Here is a 26045-nt window from a genome sequence, read left to right as displayed (position 1 = left end):
CAATGATCTTTCTCTCATACCACACTGCTTCTGAATCTTTATTAGCACCACCTGTTAAAGTTACTGACTTCTCTGTCTCCTGGGGCCCTCCTCCCACCATCCAGACTCTATCCCTAACTCACTGAGGCTTTAAAGGGAAAGAGTGATATTGGTAGATTACTCACTAAAAACTAAATGTAGGGGCAGCTAGGTGGCACAGTAGATAGAGCACTGGCCCTGGATTCAGGAGGAACTGAGTTCAAATCTGGTCTCAGACATTTGACACTTTTTGGCTATGTGACCCTGGGCAAGTCACTTAACCCCAATTACCTCACCAAAAAAAACCACAAACAAACCCAAAACTAAATGTGGACATGAGGTAAATGATTGCACTGCAGCTGTTTGGAGGGTATACACATGGTACAGACCAAAACCAAAATAAATGACTAAATAGATATTTAGCAATGTAATCAGATTAGAAAAATAGTCTTGCTCACACCATTCCCTTTGTGTAGAGAATCTTCTCCTTCCTTCAATCATTTTCTCCTTCCACTGAAATCTTATCCATTCTTGAGGTCCTGTCAAAATGCTATCTCCTCCATGAAATCTTCCTGGATTTCCATTGCCAGAACTTATATTTCCTTGCTCAACCTTCATATATTCACTTAATATTTGGTGATAAGTATACAAACTTCTTTTTTTTTTAGCAACAAACATTTATTTTATTTTCCATTTACATGTAAGGGTAGTTTTCAACATTCATTTTCATAAGATTTAGAGTTCCAAATTTTTCTCCCTCCCTCCCTTTCCTCCCCCCTCCACAAGATTGCAACCAGGTTATATATGTACAATCCACAAGTGTTCTTTTTATCAATTCTTTATATAGGGGTACATAGTAAGCTTCCTCATTAGTTCCTTGGGATTTCTTGGATCATTGCACTGCTGACAGTAGTTAAGTCATTCACAATTGCTTATTGAACAATACTGCTGTCACTATGCACAATGTCCTCCCAGCTCTGCTCACTTCACTATACATCAATGTTCATTAGTCTTTCCAGATTTTTCTGGGATCATCCTGTTTGTCATTTCCTTTAGCACAAGACCATTATTCCACTACAATCATATAACACAGCTTTTTCCATCATTCCTCAATTGATGGACATTCCCTTGATTCTCAATTCTTAGCCTCCACCAAGAGTTGCTATAAATATTTTTTGTACAATTTTCCACCCTTTTCTTTTTCATTACTATTGTTACCTGTTTCCCTTCCATCCTATTCCCTTCCCCATGATATTTATTCGATTATCCATCTTCTTTCATCCTATCACTCTTCAAAAGGGATTTGCTACTGTCTGTCCCCTCCCCCACTCTGCCCTTCCTTTATTTGCCCCTCTCTCTTTATCCCCTTCCCCTCCTATTTTCCTGCACAGTTAGAGAGATTACTCCACCCAATAGAGTGTGCACATTATTCCCTCCTTGAGCCAATTCTAATGAGATTGAGGTCTTTGAGATAATTTACTGCCCAGATTAAACAGATTACTATACCAATTGGGTCTGTCTGTTAGTCCCTCCTTGAGGCAGCTCTGATGAGTTTAAGGTCTTTGAGCCTTTTCTGATGAGTGTAAAATTCATTTACTGCCCTGATCCTCTCCCATCTCTTCCTCCACTCCATAAGCCTTTTCCTGTTTCTTTCATGTAGGATTTCACCTCTGCCCTTCCCCCTCTCCCGGTGAATTCCCTTCACCCCTCAATTTAACCCTAAAGATGTCATCACCTAGCTAAGTGGCACAGTGGACAAAGCATCACCCCTGGACCCAGGGGGATCCCAGCCCAAATCCGGCCTCAGACACAAGACAGTCACCCACTGTACAACCCCAGAAATGTCCCCTAGTTCCAATTTTTTATGGTTCTCTAGGGTCTTGTATTTGAAAGTCAAATTTGCCATTCAGTTCAGGTCTTTTCATCACAAATATCTGAAAGTCTTCTTTTTCATTTAAGTTCCATTTTTTTCTGCTGAAAGATTATGCTGAGTTTTACTGGGTAGGTGATTCTTGGTTGTAATCCCATTTCCTTTGCCCTCTGGAATATCATATCCCATGCCCTCTGGTCCTTTAATGTAGAAGCTGCTAGATCTTGTGCTGTCCTGACTGGGGCTCCACAGTACTTGAATTCTTTCTTTTTTGGCAACTTGCAATATTTTCTCCTTGACCTGAGAGCTTTGGAATTTGGCTATAATATTCCTAGAAGTTTTCCTTTTGGGATCTCTTTCTGGAGGTGATTGGTGGATTCTTTCAATTTCTATTTTAGCTTCTTCTTCTAGAATTTCAGGGTAATTTTCCCTGAAAATATCTTGGAAGATGGTGTCTAAGCTCTTTCCTTGATCATGGTTTTCAGGTAGACCAACAACTTTCAAATTATCTCTCCTGGACCTATTTTCCACATCAGCAGTTTTTCCCAGAAGATATTTCACATTGCCCTCTATTTTTTTATTCATTTGGATTTGCTTTATTGTGTCTTGGTTTCTCATAAAGTCACTGGCTTCCATTTGTTCAATCCTAATTCTTTTTTTTTTTTTTTAAGTGAGACAATTGGGGTTAAGTGACTTGCCCAGGGTCGCATAGCCAATAAGTGTCAAATGTCTGAGGCCAGATTTGAACTCAGGTACTCCTGAATCCAGGGCCAGTGCTCTATCCACTGTGCCATCTAGATGCCCACTCAATCCTAATTCTTAGGCAATTATTTTCATCAGAGAGCTTTTGTACCTCCTTTTCCATTTGGCCAATTTGACTTTTCAAGCTGTTGACGTTTTTCTCATGTCTTTCCTGCATCACCCTCATTTCTCTTTCCATTTTTTTCTCTACTTCTCCAACTTTATCTTCAAAGTCCTTTTTGAGCACCTCTATGGCCTGAGACCAATTCATATTTTTCTTGGAAGCTTTAGATATAGGGGCCCTGATGTTTCCATGTTCCTCTGAGGGTGCCCCTTGGTCTTCCTTGTTACTGAAGAAACTTTCTATGGTCCTCACCTTTCTCATCTTGCCTTTCTTTTACTTGCCTTTTAGCTCCTTAAAGTGGGGCACTGCTTCCAGGCTGCAGTATCCCAAGCTTAAGAAGTCCCAGGAGAATCAGGTTCTTCACTCACCTGGCCTGTTCCCTGGTCCTTAGATGACCCCAGACCAACTTGCTAATCAACCAGCTTTGTGTGTTGTGGTTGTTAGCTCCGATGAGCCTGTGCCCCTCCTCCACCTGGGCCACTGCTACTCGAGCCTACCTCCTGCTTCTCAGCAGGGGTGTAAAATCCAAGTTCTGCCTTAGCACCAGCATGGACCCCTGTAGTCTCCCCCCTGTCCAGGGCTCAGCCCACTCACCAGACTATGAGCTTAGTTCCAGACAACACTGGCACTTCAGCTGATTCAGAGGCTCTGGGGGTCTGCTTCTCTGGTGAGGCCTTCCTGGGACTGGATCTGTGTCAGGATGACTGTGGGGTTGGGCTCAACTCCTGTATTCAAGTATATAAACTTCTAATACAAAATAGGGAATAGGTGCAATATCATTCCTGATTAGAATATGTAATCAATATGGGCAGGGAGTTTGCTTGACTGACCTCCCATAGACCAGTGTTTGAGACATTTTTGGCAGGAATGGGGTTCATTTCAAGGACAGAAGGAACTTCTGGTTTAGAACACTTACTGTACATTAAAACATGCTGCCCTTCACCCAGCATATTCCATCTCCCACTTCCATATCTTTGCACAGGCTCTATCCTATGCTTAGAATGAATTCCTCCCTCACCTATGCCTCTCAGAATTACTAGTCTCTTTTAAAGATAAACTCAAGGAGAGGCAGAGTTAAATGCAGAGAAAATGCAGGAAGTTGTCTGAGCTCTCCCCAGTTTCCCACCAAACAACTTTACGTTAAGCTCCAAAACAAATTCTGGAGCAATGGAACCCACAAAATGAAACAATTTTCCAGCTCAAGAAAACTTAGAATGACTTCAGGAAGGGTCTGTCTCCCTTTAGTAAAAGGAAACTGCAGCCTAGCATGGGCAGTGTCCAGGAAAGTCAGCAGGAGGCCTCTAGCCCCAGTACAGATCAACAGTGGAGGCCCTGTGGATCTGGTTCATTAAGCTGGGGCCGGCTGTGAGGCCTCCAGCCCCAGTGCAGCAGGTGAATAGCCAGTCTGCGAACCCTGGACACAACAGCCACAACTGGGCCAGGGCCCCATGCAGTGGGGGAACTGTCAGTCACAGAGCCCCTGGTGTACAGAACAAGTGACCAGGCCCCTGGCCTTGGTGCAAAAATTTGTGCCCCCTGTACTCCAGGAGTGGAATTAAACTTTAAAAGTCTGGAAAATGAGAAGAAAAAAAGCCCTGACAATAGAAAGCCACTGTGGTGACAGGAAAGAGCAAAACAAACTCAGAAGATGACAACGTCAAAAGACCAACATGTGAAGCCTCAAAGAGAAATATTAATTGGTCTCAAGCCCAAAAAGTCCTCCGGAAAGAGCTCAAAAGGGATTTTAAAAATAAAATAAGAGAGGTAGAAGAAAAAAATGGGAAAATAAGTGAGCGTGATAGAAGAGAATCATGAAAAAAAGTCAACAACTTGGAAAAAACTAAGATTGAACTCAAGTGACCTCCTATATGAGGCTTTCCTAATTTCCCTAGTTGCTAGTCAGTAACCCTTTTTTCCTTTGAAATTACCTTGTACTTAATTATATTTAAACATACTGTTCTTCCAATAGAATATGTACTTCTTGAGACCAAAGACTAATTAATTTTTCACCTTGTGATGAGCACAGTGAGCACTTAATAAACTCTTTTTTTGATGGAACATTTGGAAACTTGCCTTATAAGTCAAAATCTGCCAGTCTTCTTTAACTTATAGTTGAAGATAGATGTGAAGAAGGCCTAGGAGAGAATGAATGGTCAGATAGGCCAGAGAGAATTCAGGAAGGAGTAAAAAAATCTTGGGAAAACTTAGAAGGAAGGAAGGAAGGATCCAGGAAGAGAGACAGGTCAACAGTGTCATGTGTGGCAGATGTGTCAAGAATGATGAACACAGAGGAAAAAAAAAACATCAGATTTGGCAATTAAGAGATCCTTGATAACTTTGGAGGGAGCAGTTTTGGTTGGGTGATAAAGTTGGAATGCTGATTGCAAAGTTTTTGGAGTGGCTGAGATGAAGTGAAGGCTATTTTCAGACAGTTTTTTTGGGGGGCAGTACTTTAAGAAAGGGAAGAAATCCAGGATAACAGCTTGAGGGGGTGGTATTGTCTAATGAATGTTGTTTAAGGATGGGTAGACTTGGCCATGTTTGAAGGCAATAATAAGGTTCTATGCAAAGCACTTTACAATGATTGTCTCATTTGATCTTTACAACAACTCTGGGAGGTAGGTGCTATTATTATCTATTATTATCTCTGTTTTATAGATGAGGGAACTGAGGCCAACTGAGCTTAAATGACTAATGCAGGGTCACACACCTAGTAAATGTCTAAGGTCAGATTTGAACTCATGTTTTCCTAGAAGAAGGCAACACCTCATCTGGCTAAACAAAGGCCTTGGTTATACTTACTGGGTTTGGAAGAATGTAGCAGAAAATATGGGAAAATGGCAAGTCACACATCTGCACACAAGGGGAAGACAGACTGGTGAAAGTCAGTGAAAATTATGCCTTCTGCTAGTTTAAGCGTAGAGAAATTATGGGTGGGGATTCTCAAACTTTGGCAAATATATCCTCAAACACAAATGAGAAAAACTCACAGAGATATGACGCCATTCTCTTTGTAAACATACTTTTTAGGATTTTAATTAGAGCTAAGCTTCCCCATCTATACCAGGTTCTTTAGTAGATGGGCATCTTTGATTGGTCTGAAGACATTTTAGCTATATATTTTCATTTTGACTACTAGATGAATATTTTAAAATTTTGAAAAGTAGTGATTTTCTGAAGTACAAGTTTTGCTTTCACTCCTTAGTAGACAGTCTTCATAAGCTGCTGTGATCTCTCAAAAGAACTAAGCACTTTCTATCCAATCTTCTGATCAACCTTTCTAAACTTCCTCAGGTTGGTTTCCAGTTAAAGACAAATGCTATATCTCTGGACCCAGCCTTTCTCATTTCTAGTCTTTACTTTGCTAGCATAGCCTTCACCTCCATGTCAAGATGAAAAATCAAAGCAGGATATTGGGAGTAGGTAGATATATAGACATTTTCAAGGAGAACCTTCTAAGTGTGTGGTTTATTGGTCTTCTGTTCTGCTCTGGACTCTTGGACAGAGTCACTCATTTGGAAAGGAGCAGGTCCCTTCCCAGAATCTCCATTTTTCTCCTTTGGTAAATCCAGGAGAATAATGGTTGCTGCTATAATAATTAGCTTCCCATTTTCAAAGCCTTTGCCACCACTTGTGCACTTCAGTGCTAAACAAGGTAATTAGGCATTTAACTCTTCTTCCCAATTTAGTTGGCACATTTACAGGTGTAATTAATTGTTATTATTCGTCAGAGCCTTGACAGGGTGCTTGGGACCACTGCGAAAACAAAAGCACAAAAACTACGGCTGCTCCAGGGGCTTACCATCAAAGTGATTATGAACTAATTATGATGTACTGGCAACAGGTGGCTCATGTTTTATTCCTGTACCTTGCAAATCAAATCACTGAGGAAAATATTTTGGTTGACTATAAGCAGGAGAGTCTTCAAAACAAAGTAGAAAAAAACAACACCAAAACACCAACATCAGCAGTTCACATATTGTGGAACAATAAAGGGAACTGTGGGCAAAGGACTGAATAAGAAGTCAAACTCAGGAGAAATTTTCAGCCCTGAATCCCTTTAGAAAATCATTGGCTTTGGGTGTGCACATAGAGTCAAAACAGCTTACTCTTTTTCAGGCTTATCAGTCCACAGAGCTGTTCTGACTTTTATAAAAGGAAATGCTATGCAAATGTAAGGCGTTTTGGTGTTTTTATTGTGTATGTTCTTGAAAAGCCAGAAAGAACAAAGCAACAAAGGAACAAAACAATGAAGGAATGAGAAGATAAGAGAAAGAAAGGAATGAATGAATGAAATATGGGAGGAGAGGGAAGAAGGAAGGGAAGAAGAGAGGAAAGGAGGGAGAAAAAGGAAGGAGGAAAGGAGGGAAAGAAGGAAGGAAAGGGAGGGAAGGAAGGAAGGAAGGAAGGAAGGAAGGAAGGAAGGAAGGAAGGAAGGAAGGAAGGAAGGAAGGAAGGAAGGAAGGAAGGAAGGAAGGAAGGAAGGAAGGAAGGAAGGAATCAGCAAATCCTAAGGTTTGCAAATCACTGTCTCTGTAAATTTGGCTTGTAATCTTTACATAAAGAATTAGAAAAATTGCCCATCTGATAGAAACACCTTGTGATAGCATCCTTTCGGTCGATTCCTGAACCTTCTAACATAATTACATGTTAGATTATGACCATAACCCTATAATGAGGTGGATCTTCTCCTTGTCAAGGTTAACCTGTCTATATATGTCCTAGATCTCATCCTGTTTTCTCCAACAGACTGCCCCCTCAATCAACCCCTCACTCTCACCTTCAACCTCTCCCTATTACAGCAAAAGTCATTAGAATTAGTATACTGACCACATGGAAGCTTTTTCAGTGGCATCAATCAACAAGAATTTAAGAACCACTTAGGCTAGGTAGCACAGTAGGTGGAGTACTAGGTTTGGAGTCAGGAAAACATGAGTTCAAATCTGACCTTAGACATTTACTAGGTGTGTGACCCTGCATTAGTCATTTAAGCTCAGTTGGCCTCAGTTCCCTCATCTATAAAACAGAGATAATAATAGCACCTACCTCCCAGAGTTGTTGTAAAGATCAAATGAGACAATCATTGTAAAGTGCTTTGCATAGAACCTTATTATTGCCTTCAAACATGGCCAAGTCTACCCATCCTTAAACAACATTCATTTGACAATACCACCCCCTCAAGCTGTTATCCTGGATTTCTTCCCTTTCTTAAAGTACTGCCCCCCCAAAAAACTGTCTGAAAATAGCCTTCACTTCATCTCAGCCACTCCAAAAACTTTGCAATCAGCATTCCAACTTTATCACCCAACCAAAACTGCTCCCTCCAAAGTTATCAAGGATCTCTTAATTGCCAAATCTGATGTTTTTTTTTCCTCTGTGTTCATCATTCTTGACACATCTGCCACACATGACACTGTTGACCTGTCTCTCTTCCTGGATCCTTCCTTCCTTCCTTCTAAGTTTTCCCAAGATTTTTTTACTCCTTCCTGAATTCTCTCTGGCCTATCTGACCATTCATTCTCTCCTAGGCCTTCTTCTCATCTCTCACTTAGTGATCTCATCAGCACTCACAGTGTTAAACATCACTTCTAGATGGAGGACCCATGGGTCACAAATATCTACACCAAGTAACTCCTGAGCATCAATCCCAAATTACTGACTGTCATTTGGACATTTTAAGTGGGATGTTCCAGACACCCCCCAAGCTCCCATGTTCAAAATAAAACTCATTACCTTTCTACAACAGCCATTTAGCAAATTGCCTAAGTTCATAACCTCATAATTATCCTCAACTCCTTACATCCCCCTCCCTGTCCAATTGGTTGCCAAATCTTGCCTTTTCTACTTCTACATCCCTTGCATCCAACTACTCTCTCCTCACATAGCTACTGCCTTAATTCAGGCCCTCTTCTTTTTCTTGACTACTGCAATAGACATCTAATTGATTTCTCTGCCTCGGGTCTTTCCCCACTCCACTCTATCTTCCACACTGCTACCAAAGTGATTTCACTTAAGTGTAGATCCAACCGTGTCACTTTCCTACTCCATAAACTCCAATAGCTTCGTATCACCTCTAGGATACAATATAAATTCTTCTAGCTTTTAAAGCCATTCAGAACTTGACTCCAGTCTTGCAACTTCATCATATAGTCTTACCCCACTCCAACTCTGTGGTTCAGAAAATCTGCCTTCACTTTGTCCCATCTCCTGTCTCCATGCCTTTATACTAGCTGTCCCCCATGCTTTATCTCCTTACCTTCTTCCCCTGAGAATCCTTCTCTTCCCCCAGGATGAAGGAAAAACACCACCTTTTGCCTGAGGCATTTCCTCATCCTCCCTCTTAGTATTGCCCTTTATCCTTCCCTTTTATTTACACATTACACATATATGTAATATACATGTAATTACAGATATATTGTATTGAGTTTGTATTTACCGATAAATGTTGTATCTCCTATTAGAGTATAAGATCCTTGAGCTCATAAAATGTTTCCAGTTTGGGGGTTTTATTTTAATAATAATAATAATAGCTAACATTTACATAGTGCTTCCTATGGGTCAGGTTCTGTGCAAAGCACTTTACAATGATTACCTCATTTGATCTTTACAACAACCCTGGAAAGTAGGTGCTATTATTGACTCCATTTTACAGATGAGGGAACTGAGGCAAACTGAGGTTAAATGACTTTGCCCAGGGTCACACAGCTAGTAAATGTCTAAGGCCCAATTTGAACTCATGTTTTCCTGACTCCAAGCCCAGTGCTCTACCTACTGTGCTACCTAGCCTAAGTGATTCATTAATTCTTGTTGACTGAGGCCACTGAAAAAGCTTCTATGGAATCAGTATACTAAACTTTCACATAATTCTAATGACTTTTGCTAGACTTTCTTACACGTGAACTGATCTCTATAAACCAGAAGGAGTGGGCTAGATAAGGAACAGTCCCATGGGGTTTTCATTTACTCTAGTTCCTGGTAAAACCAGGGCAGCAAGATGGCTCAATGGATAGAATGCTGAGGGTGGAGTCAGGAAGACCTGAGTTCAAATCTGGCCTCAAACACTTACTAGATGAGTGACCCTGGGCAATTACAACTTCTGTTTGCTATAATCCATTGGAGAAGGAAATGGAAAACCATCTCCAATATCCTTGCTAAGAAAACCCCATGGCCAGTATTAGTGTACAATGGTCCACAGGGTCACAAAGAGTCAGAAATGACTGAACAACTGTTCTTTCTGTCAGGTCACTGATGATGCCAGACCTTGTCTACCTCTCTCTTCCAAGCCAGTGGCCCAAAATGTGATTTCTTTTTCCTATCCTATCCCACTTCTTTTCATCCTAATATTTAGTGATCGTAGGTTAGAGATTAGAGGAACATTAGCAGCTATTGAGTCCAACAAAATTTGGAAACTAAGGCTGAGAGAGATTAAGTGATTGCCCAGGGTCACTTAGCTAGTAAGTTTTGGTGTCAGAAGGACCTCATTGGAATTCTGGCTCAAAGTCTGCCTATACTATCTGCACTATATCTTACTGCTTCTTGGCTCAAAGCTGGCCACGTGACCTCATTTTAAGTAAACCCAACAGAACCTAGAAGAGATCCTGATTTATAATCTAATTGTGCTCTCTTTGAAGGAACAGCTGTTTCTATAGCTTTGGAATTGTGGAAAATTACATTCTTACTGTATGGAAGTCATTTAAAATGGATTTACACATTTGCACTGAATTAGAAATCTCTCTGGGGGCCAGCTAGGTAGCGCAGTGGATAGAGCACCGGCCCTGGAGTCAGGAGGACCTGAGTTCAAATCTGGCCTCAGACACTTAACACTTACTAGCTGTGTGACCCTGGGCAAATCACTTAACCCCAATTGCCTCATTAAAAAAAAAAAAAAATCCCTCTGCTTCTGAGAGTTACTGACCATGGGTAAATCATTTAACCTCTAAAGACTCTAAGTTACAATTGGATTCCAACCTGCCTCTAAGGAAGGAGTTGCCCCACACCAGTGGCATCACAAGACTCTGAGGCATTCACATTGTGGGATAGAAACCACCTATAAATTATTTACCTGTGTGCCTCCTAAATCCACCCTTTGCCCTTCCTAACCCTGTATTTAGTATTCTATGTGAACTGACATTCCTGAACTTACCTTTTAATGATTAGAAGGGAAAATTAGCACTAAATCTCTTTCCCAGTCTCCACATGAAGATATAACAGACTTTCCTTCTCCCTTGTGAAATTCCACTCATCTTTTAATTATATTCTGCTCCTGTGTTAACTACTGAAGCAAGCCAGTCTTAAAAAGACAGAGCCCTGGGCTAGAAACCTTTTATTTCAACCAGCATCAATCAGTTAACTGGTCTGCAGTTTGTTGTACTCCAAGCAAGAAAGGCAAGGTAAGGTAATATTTTCTGATCTCCTTTAGGCAGAGTTTTTGAAACTTCATTATTGCAAACTGTTCCTCAACTTTGATAACCCCTTTTTTCCAAGAGAGAACAAAAGATGGAGTAAGATACTGAGTCAGAAGTCTGAAAATTAAATGAACCCAATTATTAGGAGGCCAAACCATGTTTCTACATCTAGAACATCTCTCTAACCCAGTAAATCAGCTAAGCTACCTCCTTAGTTGAAGCCCTCATCACCTCTAGCCTAAATGATCCCAATAGCCTCTTTTTTTTTTTTTTTGCGAGGCAATGGGGGTTAAGTGACTTGCTCAGGGTCACACAGCTAGTAAGTGTCAAGTGTCTGAGGCCGGATTTGAACTCAGGTACTCCTGAATCCAGGGCCGGTGCTTTATCCACTGCACCACCTAGCCGCCCCCCAATAGCCTCTTGATTGAGCTCCCTGCCTCAACTTTCTCTCTATTCGTTTATTCTCCCCACAGCTGCCAAAGTGATTTTCCTTAAGACCACGTTACTCTTCATCTCATTAAACTCCAGTGGCTCCCTACTGCCCCTAGCTTAAAATGCCACTTTCCTTGAGAGGCTCAATCATGCCATGTGGTGGGGAAAGGAATGCACAATATGGCTACTGTGATGTAGGAAAGGTTCAAGAGACATAATTTCTGGGTAATGTATCATTTTATTAGCAAGGAATTAATAAAAGGATGGTAGTTTGGCCTTCTCTCATGAGCCAAAGACAGAACATGGAGGCTTCCTGATGCTTATATGCCCTTGGAAGAGTGCGTGGTCCCTACAGGTGGCAATCAACTCTGATTCATTAACAATTAATGAGAAGAATTAATATTATAATGAGAGGTGAACCTATTCTAATGAGGGGCTGGAAGACCAGTGACTTTGATTATGTCACTTTCAGTCCCAGACCACACCCAGTTCCAGGTAACCTAGACAAAGCATCTACTCCCCTCTCCCCCACCTGAGCTTAAGTAGAACAGAATGGCCTTCCCTACTTGGATGGGGTCTGAATAAATTAAGGGGAATGTTAATCCAATCTCACTATCAGCAATATTATTTAATTTGGTATTAATTTAATCAAGCAAAGTTATTTAATAATCATTTCTCTCAATACAAAACTAGCTGTGGAACTAGGCTAGAAAGGTTCTTAAAAGCTTAACTGGCCTTCTGTCTGTTCCTCACATACCATACTCCATTCCCATCTCCCATACCCATGACCTTTCATGAGGGACAAATATCCCTCATGCCCAGAATGTTCTCCCCTTCTCTTTATTCAATATCCAGTTCTAGCACCACTTTCTCCATGAAGCCATTTCTGACACCTCCAACTACTTTGTATTTAACTACCTTGAATCTATTTTCTTATGTTTATTCTGCATATACTTGCATATATACTTGTCTCCCCCATCAGAACATAAGCTACTTGCAAGTAGGGATTGTTCCATTCTCTGTATTTGTATTCCCAGAGCCTAGCTACATTGCTATGTATCTGGCACAAAGCATGTGCTTAATAAATGCTCGTTAATTCATACTAACTTGAAGTAGACCTGGAAGGAAACAGTTCTAGTGGTGTTGGTTTGTCCTAGTAGAGAATACGTAAGATGTTTAAGGATATTCCCTGAGGATCATGAGATCACAAAATTAGTATTAAAAGGGATCTTTGAGATCATTTAGTCCAATTCCCCCATTTTACAGATGGTATAACAGATATAGAGAGGTTCAGAAATTTGCCCAATATCACACAAGGTGAAAATAGCAGAGACTTTCCACTGTACCACAGGTCTAATTCTATCTTTATCCAAAGCTTCCAGTGTATGCCATAGGCATCTTAAGTTCAACATGTCTAAAATATTATTCATTTTCTTTCCTCACAGGCTCTCCCACTTTCCACTCTTCACAACTTTTTCATTCATATTTTTAAATGTTTATTTTCAGTTCCAAATTCTCTCCTATTCACTATTCTCCCACACATTGAGAAAGAAATGTGATACCCATTATACATATGAAGTCATGCAAAACTTATTTCCACATTAACCATATTGGGGGAAAAAAAGAAAAATAAAGTGAAAAAATGCTTCAATCTGTATTCAGAATTCATAGATTCTTTCTCTGAAAGTGATTAGCATTTTTCATCATAAGACCTTTGGAACTGTTGTCTTTCCCATTACTATTGAGGGCACCACCATCCTTCCAGTGACCCAGACTCAAAACCTAGTTGTTATCTTTGCCCCCTAACTCTCACTCACCCAGTGTACCCAATCTATTGCAAAGTCTTGTTGTTTTTTTTTACCTTCACAACATCTCTTTAATATATCCACTGCTCTCTCCTCACTCAGTTACTATCCTACTACTGGCTCTTATCACCTCATTACTGTACTATTTCTTTTTTTTTTTTTTTTTTTTTTGCGGGGCAATGGGGGTTAAGTGACTTGCCCAAGGTCACACAGCTAGTAAGTGTCAAGTGTCTGAGGCCGGATTTGAACTCAGGTACTCCTGAATCCAGGACCGGTGCTTTATCCACTGCGCCACCGAGCTGCTCCCATGTACTATTTCAATCAACTTCTGAAGATGGTCTCCCTACCTCAATTCTCTCCCCAGGCCAATCCATCCCATCTTCAGAAGCCAAAGTGAAGTTCCTAAACCACATCTGACTGTGTCACCCCTTCCTCACTAAATTCCACTAGCACTTTATCATCTCTAGGATAAAATATAAAATGCTCAGTTTGACCTTTAAAGGCCTTCACAACTTTGTTTCTCCTGCCTTATATTTCACTCCCCTCTGCATACTCTATGATCCAACTCCAAAGGCCAACTTGTTCCTCAAAGGGCACACTCTATTTCTTGACTCTATCTTTTCATTGTCTGTTCCCCATGCTTTGCAATGTTCCTCTTCATTTGACTTCTCTGGCCTCCTTTAAGACCCAATTAAAATCTTACCTTTTGTAATAGGCCTTCTCCTTCTACCTTAACTTCCAGTATCTATCTCTTGCATGTATATAATTATTTACATGCTTTTTCCTCCATTAGAATATGAACTCCTTGACTGCAAGACTGTATTTTTTTTACCTTTTTGTATCCCTAGAACTTAGAATAGTGCCTGATATATAGTACTTTAAAATGCTTGTTAAATGACTCACTGTACCCATTCAAATGTGCTTCTGTATTCACCTGGATACTGCCTTTAGGATTTTATTTTTCATAAATGAACTTTATAATCAGCCTTTGAGAATGAAACAAAACCAATGTATGAAACAGTCTGTACTGAGAAGTCAATATGGCCACTGGGGATGACAAAGAAGACAAAAATGAGGTATTACAATAGTTCAAGCAAGCCAACGAAAGAAGGATAATTTCAGCAAACCGTATACAACTTTGGTATTCTGTAAACCCCATAATAATAGAAGAACAGAATGGTCAGTTTGGATACGTAGAAAGTATGGCAAGAAGGGTATGGTCAATTTGACAGGGCTAAAGGATGAGGTTTTTGTAGTCAGAGAACCTTGTCTCAAATCCCAGCTTAGCTATTTGCTTCCAGTGAAACCTTGGGCAAGTCACTTGTCTCAATTTCCTTATTGATACAATGAGAGAGAGTGAACTAGATGAAATCCCTTCTATATCTGTGATCCTAAGATCTTTGATCAGGACAGAGCATATCATTGGGTTGGGATGAGTGCTCATTGACCCACTAAACCCTAATTGAGAATGAATAATGGAGTCTTGTCATTGGGATAGGGAATAATTTGTTTGATTACTCTACAAAGTATGATCTCTTGAGCCTTAAAAATCTCAGGGACTTGTTATTAGTACCACCTGCACAAAGTCTTACTTCAGTGTCTCACTAAGACATGAAGATGATCCTAAGTTCCAAAAGGCCATACAAATGAAATAGAAGTTTTGGCAGTTTCTACCCTGATGCCAAAGCTTCAAATATGGCCCCAGTAATAGACTGACTCTTTTTTGATTACCAATTGGCTACTTATGGAGGGGCAGGTTACCAGTAGATCAGTCATCTACTGGTAGATGGTGAATTTTTCATGTTCATTCATGAAACCAACAAAAATTTTTAAATGACCCTGAGTCCTGTCTTTAGTCAGTCAACAACAATTTATTAAGCAACTACTATGTGCCAGGCAGTGTGCTAAGCACTTGAATTTACAAAGTAAGGCAAAAGACAGTCTCTAATCTTGGGGAGTTCACAGTCTAATGGGACATACAACCTGTAAACAACTATCTATAAACAAGATATGTAAAAGGTAAGTTGGAGATAATCAACAGAGGGAAGTCACTAAGATTATGGGGAGGAGGTGCTGATAAAGGCATCTTGCAGGAGGTGGGGTTTTAGCTGAGATTTGAAGGAAGCCAGGAAGTTGGAGGTAGAGAGAAGGAAGGAGAATATTCTAGGCATGGGAAACAGCACATGAAAGTGTGAAGGTGGGAGATAGAGTATCTTTGAGGAACAGGAAGGCAGTCAGTGTCACTAGATTGCAGACTATGAAGGGAGAATAAAGTATAAGAAGACTGGAAAGGTAAGAGGATCCAGGTTGTGAAGGGCTCTGAATGCCACACAGAGGTTTTTATATTTGTTCGTGGAGGTTATATGAAGCAATTGGAGTTTATTGAATAGTATAGTGACCTGCTCAGACCTACACTTTAGGAAGATCATTTTGACAAGTGATGGATGGACTGGAGTGGAGAGAGACTTGTGCTAGAGAGACTAGCCAGTAGGCTATTGTAATAGTCCAGGCATGCACCAGGGTGGTTGCAGTGTCCAAGGAGAGAAGAAGCTGTATACTAGAGATGTTATGAAGGATGAGGGGGCAGTGAGAGAGAATAAGGAGTCAAGAATAACACTTGCAACTTTCAAGACTGGATGACTTAGGGAATGATGGTGCTCTCCACCATAATAGGAGAGAAAGGAAGGAGGCATGGGGGGAAGATAATGAGTTCAATGTTGGACATGTCAAGTCAAAGATGTCTATGGGACATGCAATTCAGAATCTCCAACAGGCAGTTGGAAATGCAAATCTAGAAGTTATGAAATAGCTTAGGGCTGGATAAGTAGATCTGAGAATTATTAAAACAGATGAACAATTGAATCTATGGTAGCTGTTTTCTCCATTAGAATGTCTACTTCTTGAGGGCAGGGACTACATTGTTTTGTCTCTTTGTATCCCTAGAACTTAACATAGAGACTGGCACATAGTACTTAATAAACTCTTGTTAACTGATTCACTGTACCAATTCAAATCAGATGCATTCACCAAATTAAATGTTTGCAAGAGGGGAAAAAAGAGGGGTCAGCACAGAGCCTTGGGGAGACATAGTTAGCAGACGTTATCTGGATGAAGATCCAGAGAAGGGAACTGAGAAAATGATCATTCATGGAAGATGACAACCAGCATAGAATAGTGTTATAAAAAACTAGAGAGAAAAAATTATCAGGGAGAAGAGGGTAATCTATGTTATCAAAGAATGCAGAGAAGTCAAGAAGAATGAGGATTGAGAAAAGGCCAATAGATTTGGCAGTTAAGAGAGCATTGGTAACTTTGGAGAGGGCAATTTCAATTGAATGATGAGATTGGAAGCCTAACTAACATTTTGTTGGTTTTGCTACATGGGACCACTGACTCTAAAGAAGTAAAAGTAAAGGTCATATAGAGGGCAATGGAGAAGCATATGGCAGATATGAGCAGGCTTCAAAATATGACCTACAATCAACTTTGAAGAAAAAAATAAAGAGATCAAAGAAAGAGGAAAGAGCCAGCCATGTGCAAAATATCCATAGCAGCTCTTTTCAGAATAGCAAAGAACTAAAAACTAAGGTGGTACCCACTGACTGGGGAATGGTTGAACAATTCAGTGGTATATGAATAGGATTGTTGTTTGTCATTCATTCTTGAAGAGGACCAATGACATCAGGAGGGTGATGTCTTAACTTGCAAGTGATTTAAATGAGGCAGGGCTGTGCAAAGTCATCCTCACTCTCTCCTCCAAGGTCATCTGAGTCCAGTGGCAAGACATAACTCAGGACAACTGGAGATGACCCCAGATGCAGTAGAGACTTTGGCCTTTTTAAGCTGAGGTCTTGCCCAGGTTTCAGTTTGTTTGAGGTAACACCCACTCAGTGATTTAAGGTTAGGTAAGAAATGACATAGGAATAGGATAATGCTGTAAAAATGGAAGAAAGATGCTTTTAGAGAAAATTGGGAAGATTTATATAAATTGACATGGAATGAAATGAGCAGAACCAGGAGAACAATTTATATTACATCAATATTTTCATAAATGAACAATTCTATAAGATATGAGTTCTTCATCAACACAATGATTAACAATGATTCCGACAGTCAGAGGGGATGGATTATTATACAAGATGAGATAAATGCTTATTTTTTGGATGTGGCCAGTGTGGGAATTTGTTTGGTTTGTTTATGCTTATTTGTTATAAAGATTTTGCATTTTTTTGTTTGATTTCCCCAGGGACATGGTGGGAATGCTTGATAATGATGGGGAAGGAACAGAAGCTGCAGATAATGATCCAGAAAGAGACAAAATTTCTACAGCTTGGGGGGCAGCTAGATGGTGCAGTGGTTAAAGCACCGGCCCTGGATTCAGGAGTACCTGAGTTCAAATTCGGCCTCAGACACTTGAAACTTACCAGCTGTGCGACCGTGGGCAAGTCACTTAACCCCCATTGCCTAAAAAAAAAAAAAAAAATTTCTACAGCTTGGCTGAAGAATTCCAATCTGGTATTCAGAATAACTAGGTTCTAATCCCTGCCATGATACTAAACTCTGGGCCTCTGTTTCCTCCACTGTAAAATGAATAGGGTAGAAAAAGTGGTCTCCAAGGTCCCTTTCTGTTGCGACAGTCTGTAAATGTATATTTATCTCTATCTCTGCTCAGCTTCAGTCTTAGGAAGACAGGAATCAGTCTTCCTCTGGGACCTTGGGGAAGTCACTTCCCATTCCTGGGAAGTAAAGTCAAATAAAACAATCAATAAAAACAAGAAGTTGGATCATGTAATGTCTGAAATCTCTTTAAGTACTAACATGATACTTTTGAAGATTTTTTTGGGGGGGCACTGGATAGAGTACTAGGCCTGGAGTCATTAAGACTTGAATCTAAATCCAATCCCAGAAATATACTATGTGACCCTGTAAAAGTAAATTAATCTCTGTTTGCCTCAGTTTCTTCAACTGAAAAATGGGCAATGATAGCATATACCTACCATGACTGTTATGAGGATTAAATGACATAATAATTATAAAGAGCTTAGCACAGTGCCTAGCACATAGTAAGTACTAGATAAATGTTAGCTATTAATTATCATCATCATCATCATCATAATTATCAGTTATGTGACTCCATATGAGGTCATGACCCAGAAACCTTAGTTAAGATGACTTTAAGAAACTTTGGTCTAGATGACTTATTCCCTATATCCTACTCCCTATCAGTACAAAAACTTCCCAGCGAAGGCTTTGATTTTGCAGCAAAGACAAGATACAAGAAAGACGTGCAACAATAGGAAGATCATGGGATTTGGAATTAGGAAGACCTGAGTTCAAATCCTGCCTCAGATACTCAGTGGAAAGTGCTTGTGACTTTGGGCAAGTCACCTAGTCTCTAGGGCCAGATGGGTTTACAAGTGAATTCTACCAAACATTTAAAGAACAATTAATTCCAATACTATACAAATTATTTGGGAAAATAGGTGAAGAAGGATTTCTACCAAATTCCTTTTATGACACAAATATGGAGTTGACACCTAAACCAGACAGAGCCAAAACAGAGAAAGAAAATTATAGAACAGTTTCCCTAATGAATATCAATGCAAAAATCTTAAGATATTATCAAGGAGATTACAGCAATTCATCACCGGGATTATACACTATGACCAGGTGGGATTTATACTGGGAATGTGGAGTGGTTTCATCATTAGGAAAACTATTGACATAATCAACTACATCAATAACAAAACTAACCAAAATCATATGATTATCTCAATAGATGCAAAGAAAGCTTTTGACAAAATACAGCACTCATTCCTATTAAAAACACTATTGGGGCAGCTAGGTGGCACCGTGGATAAAGCACCTGCCCTGGATTCAGGAGGACCTGAGTTCAAATCTGGTCTCAGACACTTGACACATACTAGCTGTGTGACCCTGGGCAAATCACTTAACCCCCATTGCCCTGCAAAAACAAAACAAAACAAAACAAAAAACAAAAACACTAGAGAGCATAGGAATAGGTGGAGCTTTCCTTAAAATAATAAGCAGAATCTACCTAAAACCATCAGGAAACATTATATGTAACAGGGATAAATTAGAGGCATTACCAATAAGATCAGGGGTGAAACAGGGATGTCCATTATCATTTCTGTTATTTAATACTGTACTAGAAATGTTAGCTTTAGCAATAAGAGAAGAAAAAGGAATTAAAAGAATTAGAATAGGCAAGGAAGAAACAAAAATATCACTCTTTGCAGATGATATGATCATATGATGGTATACTTAGAAAATCCTAAAGAATCAACTAAAAAACTACTTGAAACAATTAACAACTTTAGCAAAGTTGAAGGATATAAAATAAATCTACACAAATCAACAGCATTTCTCTACATGACCAACAAACCTCTGTAGCAAGAGACAGAAAGAAAAATTCCATTTTAAGTGACTGTAGACAATATAAAATATTTGGGAGTCTACCTGCCAAGACAAACCCAGGAACTCTATGTACACAATGACAAAACACTTTTTACACAAATCAAATCAGATCTAAATAATTGAAAAAATACCAATTGCTCATTGATAATACAAACTAATATAATAAAAATGACAATTTTACCTAAATTAATTTACTTTTTCAGTGCCATACCAATCAGACTACCTAAAATTATTTTATACAGCTAGAAAAAATAATAAAAAATTAATCTGGAAGAACAAAAGCTCAAGAATATTAAGGGAACTAATTTAAAAAATGCACAGGAAGGAGGGCTAACTGTACCAAATCTGAAGCTATACTATAAACTGGCAGTCATCAAAATTATTTGGTACTGGCTAAGAAATAGAGTGGTGGATCAACGGAATAGGTTAGGCACGAGAGACAGTAGTAAAGTTTTTGTACAAACAGAAGCAATGCAGCCAAAATTAGAAGGGAAGCAGAAAGCTGGGAAACAATTTTTATAGCTAGTATTTCTGATAAAGGCCTTATATCTAAAATATATAAGGGAACTAAATCAAATTTATAAGAATGCAACTCATTCCCCAATTGAGAAATGGTCAAAGGATATGAATAGGCAGTTTTCAAATGAATAAATCAAAGCTATCTATTGCCATATAAAAAAATGCTCTAAATCACTATTGATTAGAGAAACACAATTTAAAACAACATTGAGTATGACCTCACACCTATCAAATTGGCTAATATGACAAAAAAGGAAAAAAATAAATGTTCAAGAAGTTGTGGAAAAATTGGAATACTAATGCATTATTGGTGGAGCTGTGAACTGATCCAACCATTCTGGAGAGCAAGTTAGAACTATGCCCAAAGGGCTATAAAATTGCATACCTTTTGACCCAGCAATACCACCATTAGGTCTTTTCCCCAAAGAGATCATAAAAAAGGGAAAAGGACCCAAATGTACAAAAATATTTATAGCTGCTCTTTTTGTGGTGGCAAAGAATTGGAAATTGAGGAGATGCCCATCAATTCGGGAAAGGCTGAACAAGTTGTGGTATATGAATGTAATGGAATACTATTGTATTGTGAGAAACAATGAGCAAGAGGATTTCAGAGAAACCTGGAAGAACTTACATGAACTGATGCTGAGTGAGATGAACAGAATCAGGAGAACATTGTACACAGTATCAACAATATTGACTGATGATCAACTGTGATAGACTTAACTCTTCTCAGTAATACAATGATCCAGGATAATTCCAGGGGACTCCTGATGTAAAATGCTCTCCAAATCCAGAAAAAAAAAACTGTGGAAACTAGATGTGGATTGAACCATACTGTTTCTACTTTTTTTGGTTTTGTTTTTTCTTTTTTGATGTTTTTCGCTTTTGTTCTGATTCTTCTTTCACAGCATGACTAATGGAGATATATGTTTAATGTGATTGTACACATATAAACTATATCAAATTGCTTGCTGTTTTGGCGGCAGAGAGGTAGGGAGAAAAGTTTGGAACTGGAAATCATATTGAAACAAGTGTTGAAAACTATTTCTACATATAATTAGAAAATAATAAAATACTTTTATGATTAAAAAAAGAAATATAAAGAATATAACAGAACAGCTGCAACAAATAGGGAAAAAATGCTATGTGGGTTAAAATCCTGCTTCTGATACTTTTTTTTTTTGGCAGGGCAATGGGGGTTAAGTGACTTGTCCAGGGTCACACAGCTAGTAAGTGTCAAGTGTCTGAGGCCGGATTTGAACTCAGGTACTCCTGAATCCAGGGCTGGTGCTTTATCCACTGTACCACCTAGCTGCCCCAGCTTCTGATACTTATTATCCTGGGCAAGTCACTTCTCTGGGTTTCAGTTTCCCCATTTGTAAAGTGAGGAAGTTGGAGTTGATAGTTCCTAAAGTACCATTCAGTTTTATACCTGTGTTTTTAAGGAAAAACAATACACAAAGATGGGAGAAAGGAAAATAATAGCATTGAATAGTGAGAATTATGTACAATTTGCAGAGCCACTTTATACTCTTTTTACACACATTTATTTTGCTTTGTAATATTTAGGTACAGATTTGGTTCCCCCCTTCAAGGAACTTACAATTTACTACTGGGAGACTTTTCTATTTCTTTCCCATAAGGAATTAATTTTGTTCTATGGAAACCAAAACTGAACCCTTTGGAAATGCCCTTGAAAACAGCAAGGAGGTGTTAAGGGCTAAAATTCTAGCTATTCTGTCTAAAATATCTAATGAGTGTTTGCCAATAAATTATAAGCTTCAGCAAGAGTTAGGCTTTTAAGCATTTATTAAGGAGAATAAGAATTTGGTAAAGAGAGAGAAAGGCCTACATTCATCTATCTATTAAAGGGAGAGAACGTTTCTAGCTCTGCTCTCCACCAGAGTCCAAAGGGAAGAGAGCAAGACAGAGCGCTAGTCTCTTCCATCTTCCTCCCACTAGCCAACGTCACTTCCTGACACCAAAGAAAAGACTCCTGGTCTTGCCCTTAAAGACCTTCGCTTCATGGGCAGAACTCTTCTACAGTAAGTCTCCAGCAAATGGCATCATTCCAACCATTACAGAGGTTAGCTTTCACTGAAAATGAAAGCAAGATTCCTAACAAGTTGCATCAGAGCCACATATCACGGCAATCAAGTAAGGGCAAAGTCTGGACTTATGATTTCTATAGTATGTGGGACTGTAAATTCCTTCTATTAATCCAAATTAGAACTTTGTTTGTAAATGATCTCAGATAGTTGCCCAGAACACAAGGAAGTTAAATATTTTGCCCAGAATCAGTCAGCATGTGTCAGAAATGGGACTTGAAAACCAGTTCTCCTGGTGTCTAACAGTCAACCAATAAACATTTTTTTTTTACTTAATAGTATATTTTTCCAATTATATGTAAAGATAGTTTTCAACATTCATTTTTGTAAGATTTTGAGTTCCAAAGTTTTTTCTCCTTCCCTTTCTTCCCTCCCCTCTCCCCAAGACACGAAACAATCTGATATAGGTTATGTATGTTCAATCATGTTAAACATATTTCCACAACCAATGTCTTTCTTAAGCTCCTACTTATGTGCTGGGTACAGTGCTAAGCACTGAGTATACAAAATGAGGTAACAGACAGTCCCTGCCTTCAAGGAGTTTACAATTTAATGGGGGAGACAACATGCAAACATTTACATACAAAGCAAACTCCAGGCAGAATAAATAGGAATAAATAAGAGTGGGGAAGTACTGGAATTAAGAGGGGTTGGGGAAGGCTTCCTATGGAAGTTGTAATTTTAATTGAGACTAAGGAAATGAGAGAGGCCAGAGTCAGAGAAGAGGAGGAAATATTTCAGGCATGGGGGACAGCCAGAGAAAATGCCTGGAGTCAAGAGATAGATTATCTTGTACTTGGGAACTGTGAGAAGGTCAGTGCCACTGGATCAAAGAGTGAATGTTGGGGAATAAGATGAACGAAGACTGGAGAGATAGGAGGGAGCAAAGTCATGAAAGGCTTTGAATGCCAAACAGAGCATTTTGAATTTGATCCCGAAGGCAATAGAAGGCCACTCCCTACCAAGTAGGGAGGTGACATGATCAGACAAGGCAGCAGAGACCCCCTCATTCAGTTACATGACCCCATAGGGGTCACCACTCATTTTTTTTGCCTTGGTCTCTTAAATTTTTGTTTAAGTCTGTTCCATCTAGGCTCAAGGATTCAATCTCATGGCAGCTACCCACTGTGTCTATGTGTCTCCTCTCACCATCTGGATCTCACATCTTCTCACACTCTGGACCAGGCCTTCCCTACTTTTCTCCACTTCCCCACTCCCCTTCCCCCCCCCCCATTTCTTCGACCCTGCTCAGCATAAAGCAGTTAAAGAAGAAGAATCTTAGCCTCTTTCCTTATATATACAGAAGTGGGAAAATGTTATGGGCCTAGCACCCCAGAAGTTTTCTGGGGTATGTCAAAGAACCTTCTCCTTGAGAAACTAAACCAAAGGACAGACACACCTAAAGAGATAAGTGGAACCTGATCAGGACTGAGCTAGCTCCAGGACCACCATCCTTCATTCCAGTCTCCCCCACTCCTGGGGAGATAAGATTAGGTGTGGCTGCTGCCTTTGTGGCAGGAGGAGGAGAGAGATGGCTTGAGAGATCCACAGCGACCCCTCACCTAACTCCTCCAGCCACCACCAGTGGTGGATGGTCTTCCCTCAATAAGGGAACTTTCTACAATCAGATGATCACCCCCATTAGTCCTCTATAAAAGTATCTGCCTGTCTCCTGCTCGAGGAGATTGGTATCTCAGAGCCACGCTCTGTGCCATGCCTTCTCCCCATGAGGAGAGGTCCAAGGATTTCTCTCTTGGTTTCCCTTCCCTAAATAAACTATTATCTTATTTCACTGGATTTGTGTGCAAGAAGGTGTAATTCTTTTTTCTTTTTTTTCCTTTTTTTCGGGGGGGGGCAATGAGGGTTAAGTGAGTTGCCCAGGGTCACACAGCTAGTAAGTGTCAACTGTCTGAGGTCAGATTTGAACTCAGGTCCTCCTGAATCCAGGGCTGGTGCTTTATACACTGCAACACCTAGCTGCCCCCAGGGTGTAATTCTTTAAAGAAGAATTCCTAAGGACCCCTACCCCAAACCTCCTAACCTATTTCCCCATAACACATGCGTATACATAGGTGCATATTATAGGTATATATTATATACAGTATACATACATGTGTGTGAGTGTGTGTGTGTATATGCATATACACATACACATATATTCACACATTTTCTTGTTCAGTAATGACCCCATGAATCATAGCATTCCAGGCCCTTCTATCTTTCACTATGGTCCAAAGTCCATAGGGGCTCATTTCTGAATGTCTTCTCTTATCATTTTAATACTGTCCACGGAGTTTTTTGGCAAAGATACTGGCGTGGTTTGCTATTTCCTTCTCCAGTGGATCAGCTTTTGTCAGAACTCTCTACTATAATCTGTTCATCTTTGGTAACCCTTCAAGGAATTGCTCATAGTTTCATTGAGCTACACACACATACACACACACACACATATACCCATATCTATATTTGCAAATGTGATATACACATATTATATATAATATTTATATGTATGTATCTTCTATGTACCAACTCAAATACAACTTAACAACCAACATTGCTTTACTGATTTATTCATTGACTTTATAAGAACCCTTTAAAATATTTTAAACTATTCACAATCTCTCAACACAAAAATACTTGTCACCTTGGATGTGAGATTTCACAATATATCTTTTCCCTTTGTATACTCTAAAAGTGATTAGAAAAAAAATCTCTTATTTGGATTGAAGGAATAGATCTCTCAGAATTTCTCCATCTTTAAGTATATTTACTTTATGTACAGTATTGTACACACAAGTAGCACTTCAGAATGTAACCACTTTTCTCAACTCTTCCTATGATCAGAAAAGCATGCCAAATCAAAAACCAAAGCTGAGCTCCATTATAATAGAAAGTCAGTGAAAGGTTCCTTACCTTGAGTGAAAAGCAGTGAGATGCCTGAAGTCTTTCAAGGAATGAAACTGCCAAGTGTTTGAGGGAATCAGAACTACACATGAGACTTTACCCTCTGATTCATAATCCCGACACACCCTCGGAGATAATTGGTTTTACATGTCTTCCCCATCAACTTTTCTGAGTAAATAGAAAGTGTGTGTCCTTTCAGACCCGTTTTAGAAAATCAGGAAAAGGAAATAAAGGCCATCCCCTGCAGGATAATAATGATTGCGAAAGGATAAAGAACTCCATGAAATTCAGGAAGAAACAAGAGAAGGGTAGAAGCATTGCTGGGCAGCTGAACAACCTTTCCTCAAAAGGTACCAGATGCCTGTAGAAAAAGATAAAAGGGGAGTGGTATGGGGGCAAGTGGCATTCTAGTCTACTTTCTTACTCCTATTTAGTTCTAGATTTATCTATCTTTCTTTTTTCTTTTATTTCTCTGACAGTTCTTAATGTCTTATTTTTTGGAGATTTTAATTTTAATTTTGTATTATGAACTTGACAAACATCTCCATGTACAAAGAATAGAAAAAGAGATTTCTATGTAAAACTATGAATCTGTGTGATAAGAATCTGTTTTTCAAAGTATGTAACAAATCCAACCCATTACTTCCAACAATTTTCCTCTTTCTGTCTATCTCCCACTGA

At 39.4% G+C, this 26045-nt stretch overlaps 1 protein-coding gene across 3 annotated transcripts in view; it reads right to left on the bottom strand.

The window, feature by feature from the left end:
- HHLA2 (HERV-H LTR-associating 2) overlaps positions 1–25419 on the bottom strand; it is a 92918-nt gene extending 67499 nt beyond the window's left edge. For all 3 annotated transcript variants that reach the window (XM_043997832.1, XM_043997833.1, XM_043997834.1), the window contains exons 1-2: positions 25374–25419; positions 17820–17859 (exon numbers count right to left, since the gene is read on the bottom strand). The gene's annotated coding sequence lies outside the window, so the exon portion shown is untranslated. The remainder of the gene's footprint in view (positions 1–17819; positions 17860–25373) is intronic.
- Between the last annotated feature and the right edge of the window lie 626 nt (positions 25420–26045).

This window comes from Dromiciops gliroides, chromosome 3 (assembly GCF_019393635.1).
Source record: "Dromiciops gliroides isolate mDroGli1 chromosome 3, mDroGli1.pri, whole genome shotgun sequence".
Lineage (NCBI taxonomy): Eukaryota > Metazoa > Chordata > Mammalia > Microbiotheria > Microbiotheriidae > Dromiciops > Dromiciops gliroides.
The sequence above is the reverse complement of the archived record's forward strand: the minus strand, read 5'-3'. Positions and strand labels throughout refer to the sequence as shown.